At 45.2% G+C, this 23,598-nt stretch overlaps 1 protein-coding gene across 1 annotated transcript in view; it reads left to right on the plus strand.

Annotated features, from left to right (window-relative positions):
- The window catches only part of map2 (microtubule-associated protein 2), a 409,127-nt gene that overhangs the window by 82,740 nt on the left and 302,789 nt on the right, over positions 1 to 23,598 (plus strand). Inside the window, exon 3 of the mRNA XM_068035858.1 lies at positions 353 to 412. The gene's annotated coding sequence lies outside the window, so the exon portion shown is untranslated. The remainder of the gene's footprint in view (positions 1 to 352; positions 413 to 23,598) is intronic.

The raw sequence follows: 23,598 nt of genomic DNA on the forward strand, positions 1-23,598 counted from the left end.
CAGCTATCAAATAAGATAAATACAAATAAAAGAAATACTTGGATGGTCGTCAACATGCTGTACATTTCAAAAACCTCTTGTAAAAAGTCAAACTGATGGGGAGGCAGTGATTGAGATTGCTTGCGCCTCTTTTTTTTGGGAGCTATGAGTGCATTTGCAGCATGCATGCACACATGGACTGAGTAGCACCAGACGCCATATTGATGAGGGTGTTTGCGCATTGCAGTAAACGGCCACTTGAAGTATGCAGAGCAGCCAGATCATGACATTAATTAGTGTGCTTGATGATTTGGTGCCACAATGGCATTTTGAAGCTCAAAGCTCCAGTTAACACTTTCTTAATCTCACACAGCATTCAGCAGCAGGAAGTACCCCACCAGCACTATTTAAAGGGATCATCTGTTACTTACAGGTTAGTTGCTGGTTGATTTCTTCTGGATGTTGTTTCCATTCTGCAAGTTTGGTGCTTTCTGTAGTTGTTTAAAGTTGCAAAAGTCTGCAGAGAGTGAAATGAAAGGTGTTTTTGCTGATTTGAAGACTTCTGCACAAATCGGTTGCTTCCAGACGCGGGTGCACTAGTAGGCATTCCCCTTGGAATAGAGCATGACTTGGAGAATGAACAAAGGGCATGCAGAGCAGGAAAAGCTGCTGGAAGTTTGACGGGGGGGAAAGGGTTTTCAGTAGGAGGGCCATATCCACCCAGGATGTTCAGAGAGCAATTCTCCTATCTCAACTTCACTGAGGAACTATGTGTGTGATGTCTGTGCTTCAGTAAGGATGTCCTCACTGAAATCTGCCACCTCTGCAGCCACAACTACAACTTCACCTCAAGGCAAGGACCCCGTTGCCTGTGACTGTGAAGGTGGCAGTAGGGATGAGCTTTTATACATCTGGCTCCTCCCAGACTGGAGTTGGAGATATTTGCAACATCTCTGTTTGTTATCCACTGTTGCATAAGGGAGGTTACTGACACTGTCTATGTGCTGAGAGTGAACTATGCTTCATTCTGTTTTGCCAGAGGAGCGAGTGCACAGCTTCACCAGGATTGCAGGCTTTCCCATAGTGCAGGGTGTCATAAACTGCATGCCCATCATTTTGCAGGCACTGCATGTCAGCTTTGCCCTATACCAGAACCGAAATGGATTCCACTGTCTCAATGTCCAGCTGGTGTGTGACTATACACAACAAATCATTCAGGTCAATGCCCGATATCCTGGCAGCAGTCATGATGCCCTCCTCTGCGGCAGCCTGCTGTGCCAGCTTCATTTGAGCCTCCACACAGTGGTCCATTGACCACGTGTTAATTACTCTGGTGAGCAACCCACGCACACATGCGCATCACACCTACAGTGAAAGCCATGCAGCCACATGAAATGTGATAAAGCAGACCACAGGCGTGCTGATACAGCACTTCTGCTTGTAACACTGTGGGGGAGCCTCATAGAGTGGGTGTCGAGATTCGTGCTGGCCTACTTCATACTGCATAACCTCGCCGTTAGGAGGGAACAGCCCTTGCCACCAGCTATATGGCAAATAGCAGAGGAACAGGGTGATGAGGAGGACGAGACTGCCCCTTGTGGCCAGGTTGTCCATGAAGAACTCATCTGTGTGCGATATCATTAAACACAGCCTCAATTCCCCATTCCAGAACAGGCCCACACTTTACTTTCCCTCTGTCACAGACTATCACTGTGCCTGCTTGGCTACAATGCAAAATAAAAGCCAATACAAAATAAATAATCCATAAATAAAATCATGCCATACTGCATGCAAAGGCAAATAATCATGCTTGTGCATTCCCTTAGTGCCTGTCTTTCATGTGCCTTTGATGCCCTAGTGCCCCGACCCAGTGTTGTGCCAGTGCCTGCAGTATGGAACGTGGAAGCTGCTGATTTTTAGTGGTGGACTCTGCAGATGGCCTTGGAGGGTGACTGTGAGCACAACTGCACCATCTCTGCATGAACATAGAAACATAGAAAATAGGAGGAGGAGTAGGCTATTCAGCCCTTTGAGCCTGCTCCGCCATTCATTATGATCATGGCTGATCATCCAACTCAGTAACTGTTCCCGCTTTCGCCCCATACCCTTTGATCCCTTTAGACCCAAGAGCTATATCTAACTCCTTCTTGAAAACATACAATGTTTTGGCCTCAACTGCTTTCTGTGGTAGCGAATTCCACAGGCTCACCACTCTCTGGGTGAAGAAATTTCTCCTCATCTCAGTCCTGAAAGGTTTACCCCGTATCCTTAGACTATGACCCCTGGTTCTGGACTGCCCCACCATCAGGAACATCCTTCCTGCATCTACCCTGTCAAGTCCTGTTAGAATTTTATAGGTTTCTATGAGATCCCCCCTCACTCTTCTGAACTCCAGCGAATATAATCCTAACGGACTCTATCTCTCCTTTTATGTCAGTCCCGCCATCCCAGGAATCAGTCTGGTAAACCTTCGCTTTACTCCCTCTATAGCAAGAACATACTTCCTCAGATAAGGAGACCAAAACTGCACACAATATTCCAGGTGTGGCCTCACCAAGGCCCTGTATAATTGCAGCAAGACATCCCTGCACCTGTACTTGAATCTTCTCGTTATGAAGGCCAACATACCATTTGCCTTTTTTACCGCCTGTTGCACCTGCATGCTTACCTTCAGCGACTGGTGTACGAGAACACCCAGGTCTCGCTGCATATTCCCCTCTCTCAGTTTATACCCATTCAGATAATAATCTGCCTTCCTGTTTTTTCTACCAAAGTGGATAACCTCACATTTATCCACATTATACTGCATCTGCCATGCATTAGCCCACTCACTCAACTTGTCCAAATCACCCTGAAGCCTCTCTGCATCCTCCTCACAACCCACCCTCCCACCCAGTTTTGTGTCATCTGCAACGTCAACAGCAGCAGTCTGGCTAACAGGCAACAGCAAAGGCACTTGTGTAGTCACGGGGGTGGGAGGACGAGTGCTCGAGAGAGGACAGCAGGTTCATACTCCACAGATCGCTACCATATCCCTCAGTAATCCTAGTAATCTGTTGGGCAGATTGCTGGACGGCTGTGACACCCTGCAGACCCCTTTGCACATTGTAACCCACAACCATGATGGTAGCAGTCTAAGCTTCCACTGGAGCACTCAGACATTGGATAACTGCCGTTTGTGTTGCCATAGAAGCTGCACCATTGGCCAACAGACATTGCATCATGGTGGGGCGCACAAGTGTGCGAACGAAATTGGCCGCCATTTCCAAGCTAGAAAGGATGGGTTTCAAACTCTGCAGAAAACCCTGTACCAATTTGTTGCCAAATTCCTCCATGCTCCTTAATATTGACCACAGGCTTCCTGGCAGAACTCCCAATGAACCAAGCATTTCATTGTGTGTCCCCATCAGCTGGAGGCTGCCCTGTTAAAGAGCTCATTGAGATCTCACCCTCTGGTGAGCTCAGATCTGTGCAATCCTTGCCCCTGCCATGGCTGCAGGCCATTCTTGCCCAGTGTCTTACCATGTGCTCATCCCGCCTCTGTGCTAGCTTCTAAATTGCATGCAGTGTCAGTATCGGAGCTGGTGGAAGCAAGTGTGAAATAGAGTGACAATGCATCTTAATCATCGCTGTTGTCTTGTGGTTCCTGCAATGCCTGGCCAGGTTACTTTTCTTGGGTATTTGAAAGGAAAAACGCACAACTGTAAGGTTGTGACGGGGGAAAGGGGTGAAAGTAAGAGGTGCATGCTGACACAGTGTGAAGTTTGTAAATGAGAAGTGTGTGTGGGATGAAGGGGAGGTGGGATTTCAGGAGGAGGATTAGATATGAGCATACCATCATCTTTGATGGTTTCAGCCCTGCCACAGCCTCAGCAATGAGCGTCCCAGCACTTTCATGGGAGTTTGACATGCATGTGTGCCTGTCCTGTATTGGTTAGCATCTGCTGCCACGTTGTCCTGCAGGAGGGAGAGAATTGTGCCAGTGAGTGTGGTGCAATCTGTTTGACTGATGTGGCTGTCATGGTTGTGAATAGCTTGCAATGTGTGCAAACTGAGAGATGTGGGTCTAATCTTTGCAGCACTGCTGAGTGTGTGAGGGTGAAATGAAGCTATGAATATCAAGTATAAGTCCTGATTGATAGAGATTGTTAGTAGATGAGTGATGGGGGTCTGGTGAATTGAGCAGTGTGCGGCATTACTGGTACAGTTTGTAGGATTTGGCATTTGAAGACGCATTCACTGACCTTGAGCACTTGTGTGATGTCATTGAACTTCTTGCAGCACTGAATCCAGGTACTCAGTGCTTGACACTAGGTATTGACCTCCATGGCTATCTCCTGTCACTGTCTTTTGATCATGGGCTGAACGTTGTGCAGGAGGTGGGGCTCATGGCGCTGGGCTGAAAAGGTGGTGAACCCCTGCCTTGGCCTTTTCATGCCCCCCCTAGAGCAATCCTCCGGCGTTTTCAAGCCTAAGTGTCCCGCGCTGGGATCGCTGTCTCTTTAAAGACGGGGATTCCGCCTCGAAGAGCGGCCATCCAATCACAGGGCCAGCAGCTTAGCAGTATCGGCAGCACCACTGGGAGCGGTGGCCACTGTCGGTACTACATAGTCCTTGGACCCAGGCCCAGCGCTGAAACCCCAGACCCAGTAAGTGAGGCAGTGTCACTGCGTTCAGTCCAGAAGGCCCTGGCGAGTGGGGATGGGAGGGTGGGCATTAAGTCCAGGGGGAGCAGGGGACTATGGAGTTGTAGGTATTGCCGGTGGGTGTCCTCCATAGGCCACAGACTGCCCACGGAAGAGGGACGGCCCCCCCCGCCCATATTGTTCCATTATTGAGTGTTTCCCAGGTCAGATTCACTTCCTGCATAACTGCTAGCAACTGCCACAGCCACATTGCATCTCACCTTTTAAGAAGTGTAGGCTTGCTTTAAGTGGTGCTAGCGACTCATGATATTGGCCCCCTGCTCAGGCGTCCAGCCAGTCAATGTCATTAGTGCTGTTTAGACACTGAAATCATTGAAATGAGCAAGCAGCACAAAATTGCATGCTGCCTGCGTTGCAATCTACAGGCGCGGATTAACCGTGCTTTGCAATACCTACGCTCATTTTCAGGGGTTATTGAATTTAGCCATCATAGTTTTCTTTAAAGTGCTAGAATGTGTTAATGAAGCCTGGGATTCGGCTTCAAAATGCTGCATATTCTAATAATAGTACTGATGCTGTCTTTATAGCCCACCAAACTGTTTCTAAATATGCTCGAATTGTGCATTTTTTGTTGTTGTTGCTTTTGTAGGAGACAACATAATGTATAGTTAATGTGGCAAAAAATAGACCATATGCTCACAGAATTTAGGTTGTCTCAGTAAGATTTTAGTTGTTGAACTGGATTGGCTCAGGACATGCATACTTTACTAGTGAGCTATTTCCTGTATGATTGAAAAACATAAGCCTTTTTTTAATGGAAGCTAAACACTCGGAATAAATTACTACAATTTCTTGTGCAAACAATGCAAAGTACTTGAGAAAATTGTCATGGCATACTTTCCTTTTTAATTTAATCAGTGTAACTGAAGTAGTATGCACAGAGGTGCAGAGAAGCATGTTTTTGTTGGGAAATATTTTTTTTTAAATCTTGACTCGAATTAAACTGGAAGTGCTTCTTTTTCATGTAGTTTGCAGGTTTCGTATAGAGTAAAGGCCAGCATTAGTGCTGTTCTGTTTCTAAACCTGGAAAAAAGTTTAATCTTCTTCATCTGCCACGAATGGAATTTGGAGTGTTGTGGGACTAAGAATTTCTTTTTGGTCGCACGATTAAATTAATATTTAAATGTTTTCAGGCATTTTTTCATAATCAAAATATGAGGAGTGGAAGTACATTGCACTGCCACTTAAAGGGGCCAATCCACCACTCTCTCCTTTTTCTAAAAAAGGAACCAAATAACCAAACCCGTCCCATACAATATAGAGAAGGTCTGCAAAATTTATCTGAGCCAAATTGAGGAAGATGTTTGCATTTTTCTGTAGTCAGTTTTCGATTTCAGGCTATTAAGTATGACCAATTATGGCAATAGAAATATTTTAAGCTCGAGAACATTGTTAAGGCTTCCAATGTTTTACGGAGTGTATTCTCACTATTTGTGATATCAGTTCACTATATCTCATCCACGGGCTGAGCTTTTGTTTTTGTTTGGAATTTATGTCACGATACAGGTTGGTGAAGGAACAGATCAAAATCAGAATGTTCAATGAATTCATTAGACAAATTGTTGAGCGACCCAGAATCAATGGAAATGTTGCAGTGATAAGGTTTCTGCACATTTCTATTTTTCATCATTTGTGTTAATGTTAGATGAAGACCGTGAATATTTAAGGAGCTTTCTTTTCACCAGCTCAGCCATCCTTTTATGCTGTAACTGCACATTATGTAGAAGGTGTTTGTGCAGTTCACTTGAAAGTCGAGTAGTTTTGCTCCAAGGGTTTGATGTAAAAAAAAAAGTACAGATAACAGTTCCACATATCATTGCCCTGCTAGAAATGTAGTAGGGAAAAATTTCCACCCACCGTTCTGGCCTGGCTGTGACCCCATTACATATTCCAAGATGGGGCCATTTAAATAATAGGCACAGGCACCTGCACCTTGCAGTAGTGGCACCCTCCCTGCAGAGATCGGACCAGTCTTGGGTTCCATGCTGCCAAGTCCTGAATGAATTCACATGTGACTCCTCTGGGATTGATTGCTACTTGCTACTGTGGGACTCATTTTTGGACCAGATTGGAACCTAGGTAAACTCACACGCTATTGGGCATATCTGGCAGGATTACCCAAGTGGCCGGAAAACTTCAAAAGAGACTCCCCATCCCACTGAAGGAGTATATGTTGGATCAGCCTGTTCTCTTCCTCACCCCTATCATAATGGGTATTTCCTGTGCTTTTGCCTTTGGGACCAAGACCTGGCACATTTTTGATCTCCCCTATTTTCTGACTCGTCTCCCATTTTATACCCCTCTACCCTTCTTTGCCTAAAAGAAAATTTACTCTGCATGTTGCGCTTTTGTTAATTTTTTGTTTACTCCACATTGGTTAAGTATTCAAACTTCTGTGTCTCGCTCCTTTTTAGTTGATTAGTTTTAGGCTTGTTATTTGCTCACCACATTATGCAAAGCATTTCTTCCCCCCCCCCCACCCCCCCCCCCCCCACTCTACTCACATTTCTACCAATAGTTGTAATCAATTCAGGAGAAGAAACCTGAGATACAGTTGCCATGGTATTTCCTGATTCACCCTATTTTATGCTACCAAAAATAATATTGATAGCATAATACTTAACAAAAAATAAAAATCATCAATTCATAAAAAATCTCAAACATGCCCCACAGAACATAACCACAAATCACTACGCTTAACCCAGTGGATCTTGAACAGAGTTGGAAGTTTAAAATAAAAATAGAAAATGCTGAAAATATTCAGCAGATCTGGCAGCATCTTTGGGAAGAGAAATGGAGTTAACGTTTCAAGTCTGTGGTCTTACATCAGAACCTGATCTGATGCTACCAGAACTGCTGAACATTGCCAGCATTTTCTGTTTTATTTCAGATTTCCAGCATCTGCACTATTTTGCTTTTGTGTTGTGGGAAGCTTAAAGTTTAATGAGAGTTGGAATTCGGTACAGAGGGAGAAGGAGGTGCCTCTTTTTGCCTCCAATACTTCTTGTGGTTTGTGTAAGCTTGAGATGGGACATATTTTTAATTTTGTTCAATGTTTTACCTTTGTATACAAGTAAAAAAAAACTTAAAACAGACAAAAGGGAAATTACCGAGAAATTAAATATAGACCAAGATAATGTTAAGGATCAATGACAAAGAATGAAGATATATCAAAAAGCATGGGATTTTACAGTAGCATCCTTTTGGCTTGGGGAAACAAATCCTGGAGCCAGTTACATCACAGGACGACAGGTTGGTTTTACAGGGAGACAGATCTGATGGAAATGACATCGGAAGATTAGATTTAAAAATGATACCCTATTTAATATAAAGAGGAGAAATATTAAATAAAGAAATCAAACTCGGTGGAGGATAAAAGCTCTATCCAGATGAATTGCATCCTTGCATTTTAAAAGAATCTAGAAAACAGATAGCAGAGTTACTAGTATACATACTTAATAATTTGTTAGTGTCACAGACAAGTGGGAAGTGGTGAGGGTGACTTCCACTTTTCACGTCTCAACTGATCGCAGATAGTTTGTTTTAAAAAAATAGTGTTTTAGGCCCTGAGTGTTTTAAAGGTCAAATAAACAGGTCAGACAAACGACTGGTTTTGGTGTTGGTTTAAAAGAAAGATAAGTATTTATTAAAACAATACCCAAAAATGTTCACAACCTCACCCACTCACTCAGGTTACACACATGCACACACACAAGAAAAGATAGAGATTAGAGGACAGCATGCATTTAAGCCTGATTGTTGTAAAAAGAGTTCACTTTGAAACCACCTTGGTTTTCCAGGAGAAATTTTAGACAGTGTTGCAGGCCTGATATTCCTTGTCTTGGTTCACTGAAGTATTGCAGATTCCTTTTTTTAACGATTCAGTCAAAGTCAGTGGACAGTCTTCTTAAAGTTTCTCAGATGGGCAGTTTTCAAGGTCACCTTTGGAGTCTCTGCATCAGTGGGTTAAAGATGTACAGGCAGGGTCTTATTCTTGCCTGGAAAAGATGTCTCAGCTTTCTCGCTGGCTGACTTTTTCTCTCTCTCTAAGAAGTTTCTTTTTTAAGAAAAACCCTTATCAGGCTGGGTGTTGGACAGGTGACCATAGATGCTCTTCTCTGGTGTGTCCATTCAGTGTCTTTGAATTTACGGACATTGTTAGACAATATGGTTGGAATGTGGTTTATCTTGTTCAGTTGGTGTTATTTCCCACCTATTGGGCTGAATTTTACAAGTCCGCCACTGAAATCAGCAGCGGGCGAAAACAATGGCACATCGTGGAGTTGCCAGGATCCTAAGCGCGGTTTGTCATTTAAATAGCCAAGGCAGGCCGCCCCCCAAGATCACATGGAGGGGGTGGGCTGTCTGTCCCCGGCAATGGCGTCAGCTACCTGTGCACAGGCGCTGACGCCATTTTTAAAGGGTTTTGAGCCCTACCATTAAATTTAAATTTAAAGATGCAGTGAATTAAATAAAAATACATTTACTTTGCCCCTCTCCTATCCCCCCAGTAACCATAATATTAATTACTTGCCTCCTCTCTCCCAAAACACTTACCTTGTCCACCTGACGTCCTCCTCCTCCCCACAAAGTGCATAAACTTTCACCTCAAACCCTTTCCACCATCCCCTACACCAGTGATGTTACTTTGACCTCGTTTCAGCTCTCACGCACTGATAAACCTACCTCCTCCTCCCTCCCCACAAGTGTTCCGCCTCGTTTCCCTGGATGGACATCTGAAGGCACGGGAGTGCCGGCCAGCGGCAGGCAGATCGCAGCAGGATGTCAGGCAACGGTGTAGGTATAATTAATTCATTAATTTTAATTTATCTCAATGTGTTACTGGGGGTCCTGTTGCCAAATGGTGGGGGGCTGCCATAAGGCCATGCCGCCGCTGGCAATATTAGGTCAGGCCCTCCTGGTGTCGTGGTGCGTGGCGGCCCTCTCCCAGAGGCATTTTGCGGCACCGCCCCCCCACCCCCAAAGCCACAAAACCCGACATTGAGGGGTGGGGGGGTTGGTATGTAAAATTCAGCCCATTATTGTGGCTTTGCATTTGGAGTCGCTCTGTCTGTGAAAGTCTTTGTCAGCCCAGTTCTTGCAGGTAGGAGCCAATTAGCATTGAATGGCTTTTTAACATTTTAATGTGTCTTCCCCAGAATTAGTCCAGATGTGATGATGAGTTTAGTCTCCAACAGTCACGATGTATATTTGCAGTGCAGGAGGGGTCACCTGCCCTCTTAGTTCAGCTTGTCTGCAGCAAAATGTGTCCTTTTTTGGAGTTTAATTCACCAGTTCATTTTTACGGGCGATAATTGTTCCAGTTCACTTTAGTTCATAACTGTTACTTTCGTGCGTGTGACATTAGAAAAAGGTGCAGTGCCAGAGGACTGATGGATAGCTAATGTTACACCTGTAGTTGAGAAGAGGACTGATCATGTCCAGGGAACTATTGACCAGTCAGCTCAATATCAGCAGTAGAAACAATAATGGAATCCCTACTAAAGGAGAAAATAGAAAAAATCTAGAAACCAAAAATATAGTAATGAAGATTTAGTGTGGATTTCAAAAGGGAAAGTCTTGCTTGACTAATCTCATTAAGTTCTTTGAAGAGATAATGGAGAGATTGGACAAGGGTAATGCTGTAGATGTAATATATCTAGATTTTCAAAAGGCTTTTGATAAGGTGCCACATAATGAATGAATAGTTCTGTTTTTACATGTGAGGTATTAAATTTTGGTAAGAAAAATAAAGAGGTCACATATTACTTGGAAAATAGAAATCTAAATGGGATAGAAGAGCACGATGATGGCTAGACACGATGGGTCAAAGGGCCTGTTTCTGTGCTGTATAACTCTATGACTCTAAGAGCAGAGGGACCTGAGAGTACAAATACACAATCACTAAAAGTAGTGACACAAATTGATAGTCATAAAAAAGAAAACCATGCACTAGGATTTATTTCTAGAGGGAAAGAATGGAAAACTAGAGGTGGTATGCTAAACTTGTATCTAAGAGCGGCAAAATGGGTAAACCTAATTAGCACTAATGCTGTGGAAGATGAATTCCTGGAGTGTGTACGAGATAGGTTTCTAGAGCAGTATGTTGATGAACCAACTAGGGATTGGGCTATTTTAGATTTAGTATTATGAAATGAGAAACGGTTAATTAATAACCTTGCTGTAAAGGAGCCATTTGGAAATAGTGACCACAACAGTTTGAAAGAGATATAGTTCATTCTGAAACTAGGGTCTTAAACCTGAACAAAGGAAACTACAAAGGTATGAGGGGCAAGTTGGCTATGGTGGATTGGAAAAATACATTAAAAGATTTGACAGTAGGCAGGCAATGGTTAGTATTTAAAGAAGTATTACACAGTTTACAACAAATGTACATTCCTCTAAGACACAAAAACCCAACAGGAAATGTGAATCAACAGTGGCTAAAAATAGAAGTTAAAGTAAAAGCAAAATACTGCAGATGCTGGAAATCTGAAATAAAAACAAGAAATGCTGGAAATACTCAGCAGGTCTGGCAGCATCTGTGGAGAGAGAAGCAGAATTAACGTTTCAGGTCAGTGACCGTTCATCAGAACTGACAAATATTAGAATTGTAAAAGGTTTGAAGAAGTAAAGTGGGGGTGGGGCAAGAGATAACAAAAGGGAAGCTGCTGATAGGACAAGATCAGAGAGAATATCTGACCAGAAGGTCATGGAGCAAAGGCAAACTGTATGTTAATGGTGTGCTGAAAGACAAAACGTTAGTACAGAGAGGGTGTGAATTGACTGTAAAATGAACAGCCCTGGCTGCAAGCACAAACATTAAAAAAGCAATGGGTAGGCACAGTAGAAACAAACTAAACAAATGAAAATAAAATAAACAAATTTGAAAAAAGAAAAAATAACTAAAAATAAAAATGGGGGCCCGTCATGCTCTGAAATGATTGAACTCAATGTTCAGTCCGGCAGGCTGTAGTGTGCCTAATCGGTAAATGAGATGCTGTTCCTCGAGCTTGCGTTGATGTTCCCTGGAGCACTGCAGCAATCCCAGGACAGAGATGTGAGCATGAGAGCGGAGGGGTGTTGAAATGACTAGCAACCGGAAGCTCGGGGTCATGCTTGCGGACTGAACGGAGGTGTTCCGCAAAGCGGTCGCCCAATCTGTGTTTGGTCTCCCCAATGTAGAGGAGACCACATTGTGAGCAGTGAATACAGTATACTAAATTGAAAGAAGTACAAGTAAATCGCTGCTTCACTTGAAAGGAGTGTTTGGGGCCTTGGATAGTGAGGAGAGAGGAGGTAAATGGGCAGGTATTACATCTCCTGCGATTGCAGGGGAAGGTGCCGCGGGAAGGGGATGAGGTGGTGGGGGTAATGGAGGAGTGGACGAGAGTGTCGCAGAGGGAACGATCCCTTCGGAATGCTGACACGGGAATGGAGGGGGAGATGCGTTTGGTAGTGGCATCACGCTGGATGTGGGGCAAGTGGCGGAGGATGATCCTTTGGATGTGGAGGCTGGTGGGGTGGAAAGTGAGAACAAGGGGAGCCCTGTCGTGGTTCTGGGAGGGAGGGGAATGGGTGAGGGTAGAGGTGCGGGAAATGGGCCGGACACGGTTGAGGGCCCTGTCAACCATTGTGGGGAGGGGGGGCGGGGATCCTCGGTTGAGGAAAAAGGAAGACATATCAGAAGCACTGTTGTGGAAGGTAGCATCATTAGAGCAGATGTGTCGGAGACGGAGAAACTGGGAGAATGGAATGGAGTCCTTACAGGAGGCAGGGTGGAGGAAGTGTAGTTGAGGTAGCTGTGGGAGTTGGTGGGCTTATAATGAATATTAGTAGACAGCCTATCCCCAGAGATGGATACAGAGAAGTCGAGGAACGGAAGGGAAATGTTGCAGCTGGACCATGTGAAGGTGAAAGAAGGGTGGAAATTAGAAGCGAAGTTGATAAAGTTTTCTAGTTCCGGGTGGGAGGAGGAAACGGCACCGATACAGTCATCAATGTACCAGAAAAAGAGTTGGGGGAGGGGGCCTGAGTAGGACTGAAACAAGGAATGTTCAACATATCCCACAAAAAGACAGGCATAACAAGGACTCATGTGGGTACACGTAGCAACACCTTTTACTTGAAGGAAATGAGTGGAGTTGAAAGAGAAGTTGTTCAGTGTGAGAACAAGTTCAGCCAGGCAGAGGAGGGTAGTGGCGGATGGGGACTGGTCGGACCTCTGTTCAAGAAAGAAGCGGAGAGCCCTCAAACCGTCCCGGTGGAGGATGGAGGTGTAGAGAAATTGGACATCCATAGTGAAGAGGAGGCGGTTAGGGCCAGGAAACTGGAAATTGTCAAAATGACGTAGGGCGTCAGAAGAGTCATGGATGTAGGTGGGAAGAGACTGGTCTGGGGGGAGAAAAGATAGAGTCAAGATGGAAAGAAATAAGTTCAGTGAGGCAGGAACAGGCTGAAACAGTGTGTCTGCCGGGACAGTCCTGTATGTGGATTTTGGGAAGGAGGTAGAAGCTGGCTGCCCAGGGTTGTGGGACTATGAGGTTGGAAGCTTTGGAGGGAACATCTCCAGAGGAAATGAGATCAGTGACAGTTCTGTGATGGGGTCATGGTCCGGGGGAAGTAGGAAGAAGTGTCTGAGAGTTGGCGCTGAGCCTCTGCTCAGACAGAGGTACGCCAGAGCAGCAGCACCACCCTTGTTTGCAGGTTTGATGGCAATGTCGGGGTTAGACCTGAGAGAACAGAGTGCAGCAAGTTCAGAGGGGGGCAGGTTAGAGTGAGTGAAGGGGGCAGAGAAATTGAGATGACTGATGTCTCGTCGAGATCTTTTCATTGAAAAGATCAAGAGCGGGTAAGAGGCCAAATGGAGGGGTCCAAGTAGAGGGGGAGTGCTGGAGGTGGGTGAATGGGTCTGCTGGTCGGGGGGAGGACTCCTGGTCAAAGAAGTGAGCCTGGAGATGAAGGTAATGGAAGAAGAGCTCAATGTCACGCTGAGCATGAAATTCTTTGAGGTGGGGGCATAAGGGGATAAAATTGAGTCCTTTGTTGAGTACAGAACATTCAGCGTCAGAGAGGGGAATGTCAGAGGGTATAGTGAATACATGGCAAGGGGTCAGATCAGAAGGGGTGGGGTCAGAGGGAAGTGTACATGTGACGGCGCATGGCACTGAGTGTGGACCTCAGGATGCGGCGAGAACAGCAGTCCGAGGAACATTGTATTTCTCAGAATTCTCAGTTGAAATCCATGTGGAATTTTTAAAGATTGCATTCGATCAAAGGAAATGGCTTCGAAGGTCACCAGAAAAAGTGGTAAACCCGAGAATTGGGAGCAATTTAGAATCCAGCAAAGGAGGACCAAGAAACTGATAAAGAAAGGGAAAAGGGAATATGAATGCAAGCTAGCTAGAAACATAAAGTTGGACTGTAAAAGTTTCTTTTGGTATGTGAAAAGGAAAAGATTAACAAAGGCAAATGTGGGTCCATTACAGGCAGAGACAGCAGAATTTGTGGTGGCGAATGAGGAAATGGCGGATTGTGTCTGGCTTCATGGAAGGAGATACAGAAAATGTCCCAGAAATATTAGGGAACCAAGGACTTGTAAAAATGAGGATCTGAGAAAAATTAGTATCAATAAAGAGGTAATACTCAAAAAACTAACTGAATTGAAAGTTGATAAATCCCCTGGACCAGATGAGCCACATCCCAGAGTATTGAAGGAGGTGGCTAAAGAGATAGTGGATGCATTGGTGGTTATCTTCCAAAATTCTATAGATTCTGGAAGGGTTCCTGCAGACTGGAAAGTAGCAAATGCAGTCCCACTATTTAAGAAGGGAGTGGGAGAGAAAACGGAGAGCTCAAGACCTGTTAGTTTGACGTCAGTAGTAGGTAAAATGTTAAAATCTATGGTAAAGGATATGATTACTGGACATTTGGAAAATAATTATATGATTAGGCAGAACCAACATGGATTTATGAAAGGGTAATCATGTTTGACAAACCTGTTGGAGTTTTTTGAAGATGTTAGTTTTAGCATAGATAAAGGACAACCAGTGGATGTGGTTTCAGAAGGCTTTTGATAAGGTCCCACACAAGAGGTTAGTGAACAAAATTAGAGCACATGGGATTGGGGATAATATACTACTCTTGCTCCTATTTCCTATGTTCCTAGATCACACTTGGAGTACTTGGTACAGTTCTAGTCACCATATTAAAAAAAAAGTCCTTCTCTCTTAGGCAGTCCCTTGGGATCAAGGATGGCTTGTTTCCACTCTGGTTGTGTGGGTTCTGAGATGGCTCAAGTCCAGTGCATGATCTCCAGACTTTCACATGAGGGGCAAGTGGTGCTTGAAGAGTCAGGTGGATGAGTATTTTGGAGGTTTGTGTGCTCCCTCCAACGGCTCATTCGCCTCTGCATGCTTCCGACTAAGTCCCTCGAGGTCTATGATGCCTTCTAGAATGAGCTTACTCCATCTAGGATGGTCACGAGCCAGGGACTCCCATAGGTCAAGGGGGATGTTTGATCTCTTCAGGGATGCTTTGAGGACATCTCTAAAGTGTTTCTGCTGTCCTCCTGAGAGTCTCCTGCCACAACCAAGTTCTGAATAGAACAGTTGCTTCGGGAGTCTGGTGTCAGGCATGCGGATGACATGTCCTGTCCAGCGGAACTAGTTTTGGGTGATTAGCGCCCTGCTGCTGGGCAGGTTGGCTTGGGCGTCAACGCTGCTATACAGAGGGACTGGAGAGCGTGCAAAAGATTTACAAGGATGACACCAGAATTGTAAGCTTATATCTATCAGGAGAGGGTGAATAGATTGGGTTTTTTTTCTCTTGTAAAGCAAAGGCTGAGGGGTAACCTCATAGAGGTCTCTAAAATTATGAAAGGTTTTATAGCATCGACAGAGAGAGAGCTTTTTCACTTGTGGGGAAGTGTAAAACTAAAGGCCATCAATATAAGATCGTCACCCAGAAGTCAAATAGGGAATTCAGAAGAAACCTGATAGAAATATGTTGAAGCATGTGATATAGTTACATTTAAGGGGAAGCTAGATAAGCATGTAAGGAAGAAGGGAATAAGAGGGTTAAACTGACAGTTAGATGAGGAAGGATGGGAGGAGGCTTAAGTAAATCATAAATGCTGGCATGAATCGGTTGGGCTGAATAGCCTGGTTCTGTGCTGTGTATTCTATGTAAGCTTGCACATCCCACCTTCCAGTCATTTCCCATGATGCACAGCCTTGGTCTATCCTACAAGGCGTCAGCAAAAACCTGCCAATACTTTGCAACTAAGGCCACTTAAGCTGAAGCCATATGTCTGAAATAACATCTGCAATTTTCACTAGCCCATGCATAGCTCAAGTGCAAACACATTGTGCGTTCAAAAGATTGAGTGTGCTGCAGTGTAGCCAATCAACTGGATTGTAACTTTGAGAAGCCTGTATGCAATCCTGGACTTCTCCACATCCTGTAACAGCCCCAAACCCCACAAATGTCGATTCTCTCTTTGGTTTTGACCCATCAGTCTCCATCCTTTATGAGCCTTGCTGTTCTCCCTCTTGATATACCCACCTCAATTTCAGCCTTCCTGCTGTGCCAGCCAGAACTACCACACTTGGTTTCAGCTCTGCAACTCGGGGCTCCTCACTCATTTCTCTTTTCAATTCTCATGCAGACCCCAAACAACATCTCATGTTTTGTTTCTTCCCTTTAAAGAAAAAACTCAGTGGATTTACTGTTTTTTTTTTACTTAGCTAAACTGAAATTAACTTAATTTATGCCATTAAGCAGTAAGTGCAACATTTTACAAAGTCAAATTCAAAAATAAATGACATTTTTATAATTTTAAGTATTTTAAAGCAGAATAATCTACTGAAGAAAAATACTCACATTGCTTGTTTGTTGCTTAATTACACTGCATGGTGGGGCACTAAACTGTACAGATCATAAACGTCTTGGACACCCTGGCTTACCTCTGCTGAATTGAATGATCTCAGCTAGAATGGCAGTGGGTTTGTGGCAGTTGGCTTTATGTCAGGAAGGGAAAACTTGGGCAGAATTGATCGCTATCCAGTAATCCCTGTGGACTGGAATGGACTCAGTTTTGATTGCCTTGTAGATGAATAGCACTGATGGTCACTGTCCAGACTCTCGAATGAAACTTGGCATGGCAGGGTTTGCAGTGCATGCGGATTGCTGCCATGAAGTCAATGCCTTAAAAAGTGGAATGAGGGGAAGAAAATTAATGGAGAAAATTAACTGGAGGGGGAAGTAATGTATTATTGCTCTTCAGAATGTTTACTTGATACAATATTGGGAATAAATGATACCATGGATGCACAACCCCCTTCAAATTGTTTCGTAACTTTTAATCTACTCTACATGAAGTACTTAGAAGAACAATACTCCTAATTGTACTCAAAATAAAATGTATTTACTACATTACTGCATGATCTTTCTTGTTCTTAGGCTCTCTGAAAGGTCCAGATTCGGCAAAAAAATGATTTTTTTTTCAAATGTTTTATGCAGTGCACCAATGATATTTAAAGCAGTAGACCAGTAACTGAATAATTTATGCAGTGTTGAATCTATAACTCTTCTGAAATGTGAGCTCTCTATTTTCCTGCTTTGTTTCTTCCATATTGGGTTTCACTGTACCAGATATTTGCAGGACACCCGGACACAAGCCTAAAAGCTACATTGTCCCATCAAAACAGTATTTCTCCCCAAATTATTTGTGTTAAAATCAGTGTTGTTTGTAATATGTTGTAAAACTCTTGCTTGGGAGACTACAAAGCAGATCCCAGTGTTTGGCATGTATACCTTGTTTCTCCAAAAGAGGTCAAAGTTTAAGTGTCATGGCACAGTTGTCTGGCAAAGTGTGGGGGGTAATGCTAAAATTGTCGAGTGGTGGCCCTTTCCTGCACTATTAAAGTACATTTGTGGGTGATTAAGGAGCAGCATGGATTGTGTCTGGTGCGGCCAACGAGTTAAGCTGTCCTGCTTTCTTAACTCAATGGCGAAGTATAGATGTGGGTGGCCAACAGCAGGAGACAGGAAATAGGCAAAAAAGTGTTATAAATAAAACAGGATTGTAGGTTACTAAATAATGATGAAACAATTAGAATTAAAATTGCACTTAAAAAAAAAAGCTTCCTATACTATTTAATGCAATTGCTTACTTCAAGTTACTGGATAATTAAATTTTTTGAGAGTAAAGTTATCTTTGAATTAACAAGGGAACACTATGCAGTTTTTAGTTTTCTAAGACTAAGCTGTGATGAGTAGTTCAGCGTTAATGAAAATGTAGGCTGCAAATCATACTTACAAAGTTATGGTTTTAAAACAGAGAGGTTAATAGCTCTAATTAATTGCATATTTAGCAAATAAGACTTAACACATAGGTTGACTTTAACCTTTGCAACTCATGTCCCTAAAATAGGTGGGATTGCGGCAAAAACAGTGGAAAAATTGATGGTGAGACAGCCTCGATTTTGGCTTTTCCTCCCTTTTCCCCTGCCGGACCAGCGCTTCCACTCCTTCCCCATTCATTGCATGCAAATGACGGTGGGGAGGGCTCAAGATCTGAAACCCTGATGGATTTTCCATCTTTACTCCAGTGTTGCTGCCACTTTCTGTGACTGCCATGGGGAAAGGTAACAGTGGGCACTAGGAAGTAACATACCAGCTCAGAGATGCCTCCATGTAGGGAGAGGGCCCTGTGGCAGTCTCCAGTCAGCCCCAGTGTTCACCTGTTGAGAGCCCCAGGCTTGGATGTGGCTTTCAGTGGGACTTTATTGCTGATCTGCTGACTGTTGAGCATTGGCTGGGGGCTTCTGCCACTTTAAGATCCCTTGCTGGACCTTCTGCTGTGGCATCCCAATGCAACACTGCTGGCATTCTCCAGCTTTGCACTCTTGATATTGGGAAACTAGCCATGAAGCCACCATGCATACTCAGTGAGCCCTGTCCCAGGAAAATGGGTCAAGATTGGGGAAGATGTGGAGGGCAGGTAGAAGTTACGCCCACTAGATCTCAGCCTGAAGAACAGAATCTTCTAACTATGAAATGTTATGTACAATAACAAGTGTACAAAATATCTTGATCTAAATTTAACACCACCCAACCTCACCCCATCCCACCACCACCCTCTGCCCTTATATTTAAAGTGTAGCAAAACAGCAAGCTCTTTGCAGGTTGTTGCTAATGCCTTTTACTTGTGAGCACCTATAGTTCATCAAGTAGACTGTACACTTGCTCATAGAAACAGTAGTACTGGTGAAATATTTTGTGCACTGCGTACCATTAGCGTAATCATGTGGAAGGAGATGGCCTGTTACAATTGTTGAATTGTGAAGTTTTTATGTTTTAAATCCAGAAGTGCATAATGATGTCTGGATCAATTAAGCTGGTGACATTCTTTTGTTCTCGATAGCATTGTTTTTGTTCTTGATGGCAATGCTTAGCTTTGCATGGTGGGTTAGTGGTATGACTTTTTAAATGGCTGTAGGGCAAGTTGCAGATGATGCAGCAAGGAAAGCAAATGTAGGATTTCTATTTTCATTGGAGTGAATTAGCAGTAGGGCCAGTATGTGAAAGAGCACAAATGAATGTATAGGATATTCACACACAGTTTGGTAACGTGGGTTGAACACTTCAACCTGTGTTCAGAAAATTCCAGTGCCTATCCAGTTTATCCTTCAAGGTCATTCATAAAACTGAACGCATATTGAATGCTGAAAGCTGTTGGTAAACATTTACATTCACATCTCTGTCCTGTTGAACTGTCTACACAGGGAGCTGGTGATGGGAGATTTATTGAATTAATCTGTCTTGCAAGATGCCTTCAGGAATGAAGCTGGGTCAAGCCTTCAGTTGAATATCATGCATTTTTGTTAAATGCCACTCAGAAGCACCATTTTTTAACAAATATCTTTATGGCAGAGTACTTAGAACTTGTGTGTTCTCAAGTGATCTATTATTAATTGAACTGATCTCTAATTTTCATTATTTAGACTCATTTGTTCTATTCCTGGTTTCAAATTGTAAAGTTCCATGCTGTCGCTTGGGAACATTGGAACATAACTGAAAACAAAATATTGTGGTTTGTGCTACACTTAAACCCTTTGGTTTCAGGTTCTGTTTTATGGAGGTATTGATAGTTTTGACTGTTAATAAGTTTCCACCTTAAGTGGGTACTTCTGAAAATTCGAGTCTTTAAAAAAAAAAAAGGTGGCCCTGAAATCCATGCTATATCCAGTACTGCTATAATAATTCTCTTTTCTGAAGCCTAAAAATTGGGGTTAGTAGAGTTTCTGCTCTGGGATAGCTGTGCTCCAAGTTCCATTGCCACGATGTGTGTGCCAGTGCTGCTGGAGGTCATTTACATGCAAATGAATGGCATTGAGGCTCCAAAAATCTCTGACTTGCACCTCCAATGCACAAATTAAAACATACCAATTCCCAGCAGCAACTAAGACTGGCAGAACTTGTTGACTTTGGAAGCAGAAACCTAAAGAAACTTTCAAGGCAAATCAAAAGGAGCATTTTGATTTACAGCATTTTGTTTTTGCCATGCATGTGTGTTGAGCAGGACTTGCCTCTGACTGCTGTGGGCCTGTAAAACGACTGGGATATTTTGGCTCCTAGCCCCCAGTAAAAGTTTCTGAGAATTAAGTGTGGCATTCAAAGAGGATATTCCCTTGTTTGAAAGGAAACAAGATGGAGGAAAGGAGAGTGCGATAATGTTTGAGGAAGAGGTGCTATACAAGATATGAACAATCCTCAAAGATTTACAAGACATGCAGAGCATGTGAGAAGGGTACATTTTATCAGAGTGGCAATAGGGGAACTGTTTCTGGCTAGTACTTCAAAACCTGCATGCTCATCTATCCAGACAGCTCTGCTTGTGTCTGTGAAAGTGATGTCTGCACTCAGTTTTTATGTCATAAACTCAATTCAAGCAGCCCATAAGGGATCTGTATAATATCACTCAATGTATCATCTGGGCATGCATTTTTCACTGACTTTCTTTTCAGGGTAGCTAGAGCATTCATCCAGTTCGGTCTAACAGCAGGTTTCAGCTTGTTGGGGTCATCCAATTTGTTATGTTACTGGGCTGCTGAAAGTGCAGGGCACAATATTTGGCATGCACGTAGCATTGTGGGCTCCTACCCGTATTCCCAATATGGGCTTTTGCCCTTAATCCATGTTTCTCGATAAAAAGGCTACCACCTGCTGCTGTCCAGATTGACTGTGACCAGATAAAAAAAATCCTTCACGCCAATGCCATATTTTCTGAAAATTGCCATGCTGCATTCATCCTCAGTGATTCTGCCTACCTCTACATGTCAAGAAAAATAAAGACTTGCATTTATGTAGCACCTTTTATGGCCTCAGGATGTCCCAAAGTACTTTATAGCCAATGAAGTATTTTTTGAAGACTGTGTTTGCTGACAATGCCGCCACTAGGTGGCGCTGAAACAGCACATGCGCAAATGCAGCCTGTGCCACTAAAACGTCACAGTTTGCGACGTCAGGCAGCTGCCAGGATTAAAGATGGTGCTGCTCAAATAATCACACGATGGCAACCTAAACACATGGCAGCACACAATGGCCGAAGGGGAGGGGGTTAGTGAGCGGGCCGGGGAGGGGTGCGGGGGGAGCGAGCAGGCCGGGAAGTGGGGGAGCGAGCGGACTGGGGAGGAGGTGGGGGGGGAGAGCGAGCGGGCCGGGGGGGGGAGTGAGCCGGCCGGGGATGAGGTGGGGGGAGCGAGCGGGCCGGGGGGGGGAGTGAGCCGGCCGGGGATGAGGTGGGGGGAGCGAGCGGGCTGGGGAGGAGGCGGGGGGAGGGAGGGAGCGGGTGGGGGGTTGAGGGGGAGGGAGCGAGTGGGCTGGGGAGGAGGTGGGAGGAGGGAGGGAGCGGGTGGGGGGGGTGAGGGGGGTGAGGGGGAGGGTGCGAGCGGGCTGGGGAGGAGGTGGGGGGGGGAGCGAGCAGGCTGGGGGTTGAGGGGGAGGGAGCGAGCGGGCTGGGGAGGAGGTGGGGGGTGGAGCGAGCCGGCCGGGGAGGGGGTGGGGGGAGCGAGCGGGCTGGGGAGGAGGCGGGGGGAGTGAGGGAGCGGGTGGGGGGGTGAGGGGAGGGAGGGAGCGGGTGGGGGGGTGGGGGAGAGACCGAGCGGGCCAGGGAGTGGGGGGATGAGGAGGGAGCGAGCGGGCCGGGGTGTGGAGCGAGCGGGCCGGGGAAGCGGGGGTACTGTGAGCAAGCGGTCGGGGTGGGGGGGGGGCTGTGAGCGGGCAGGTGAGCGGGCTGGGTGGGTGAGCGAGCAGGTGGGGGTTGGGAGCGGGCGGCGGGGGGAAGGAGAGCGCACCCACCACCAGCAATGTCTTCGGCCACGCTCTCCCAGCTCCCGCTCTCCCAGCTCCCGCTCTCCCAGCTCCCGCTCTCCCAGCTCCCGCTCTCCCAGCTCCCGCTCTCCCAGCACCCGCTCTCCCAGCACCCGCTCTCTCCTCGCACCCGCTCTCTACCCGCACCCACTCTCTACCCGCTCCCGCTCTCGAGACCCCTCCCCCCGCCCGCACCCTCTCCCCCCGCCCCTGCTCTCTCCCCGCTCCCCAGACCCCCTCTTCCCCCGCTCTCCCCAACCGCTCTCCCCACCCTCTCCCCCCACCCCATCTCCTCCCACCCCATCTCCTCCCACCCCATCTCCTCCCACCCCCTCTCCCCCCACCCCCTCTCCCCAGCCCGGATCCCCCCATCATATGCCCGTGTTACGCGATGATGTCATCTGCGCATGCGCCAGCCAGTCCTGGCACTGCGGAACGCAGAGCATGCACAGAGGGTAGGAACCAATCTGCGCATGTGCGCAAATTGGCGCAGTCGGATGACGTAAACTGTCGGCTGCATTGTCAGTAATCACTTTGTTTTTTGAATTGCAGTCACTGTTCTAATGTAGGAAATGCAACAGCCAATTTGAGCACATGTTCCCACAAACAACAATGTGATAGTGACCAGATAATCTGTTTTTCGTTATGTTGAGTTAGGGATAAATATTGGCAAGGACGCTGGGAATAGTGCCCCTGCTTTTCATCACAATAGTGCCATAGGATCTTTTATGTCCACTGAGAGTGCAGACAAGGCACAGTGGCGCAGTGGTTAGCACTGCAGCCTCACAGCTGCAGGGACCCGGGTTCGATTCTGGGTACTGCCTGTGTGGAGTTTGCAAGTTCTCCCTGTGTCTGTGTGGGTTTTCTCCGGGTGCTCCGGTTTCCTCCCACAAGCCAAAAGACTTGCAGTTTGGTAGGTAAATTGGCCATTATAAATTGTCACTAGTATAGGTAGGTGATAGGGACATGTGGGATGTTTGGTAGGAATATGGGATTAGTGTAGGATTAGTATAAATGGGTGGTTGATGGTCGGCACAGACTTGGTGGGCCGAAGGGCCTGTTTCAGTGCTGTATATCTAATCTAATCTAAAGGCCTCAGTTTTAAAGTCTCATTGGAAACAGTGCAGCACTCCCTCAGTACTGCATTGTAGTGTCAGCCTAGATTTTTATGCTCAAGCGTCTGGAGAGGGACTTAAACCCATAGCCTTCTGACTCAGGTGCGAATGCTACCAACTAAGTCATGGAACAAGATAGTTAAATGAATGGGTGGTTAGTGGATGACTCTTGAATATTGACTCTTCAAGTGCAGAGTTGGAGAATAAAAATAGTTATTGTAGAAATTCCAGATTTTTGAGCTTGATTCCAATACAAATTTGTCTATAAAGAATGTAAAAACAGTTTGTAGAAGGCCAGTTGTGTGTGTGTATATACTGTTACTATTACATAGGCTCAGGATAAATTAAATTCAGCATTTATAATCCTGATCAATTGAGCATGAAAATACTTCCACTTGAAGATCACTAATTTCTTCCAGTTA

Source organism: Heterodontus francisci, chromosome 7 (genome assembly GCF_036365525.1).
Source record: "Heterodontus francisci isolate sHetFra1 chromosome 7, sHetFra1.hap1, whole genome shotgun sequence".
Taxonomy (NCBI): domain Eukaryota; kingdom Metazoa; phylum Chordata; class Chondrichthyes; order Heterodontiformes; family Heterodontidae; genus Heterodontus; species Heterodontus francisci.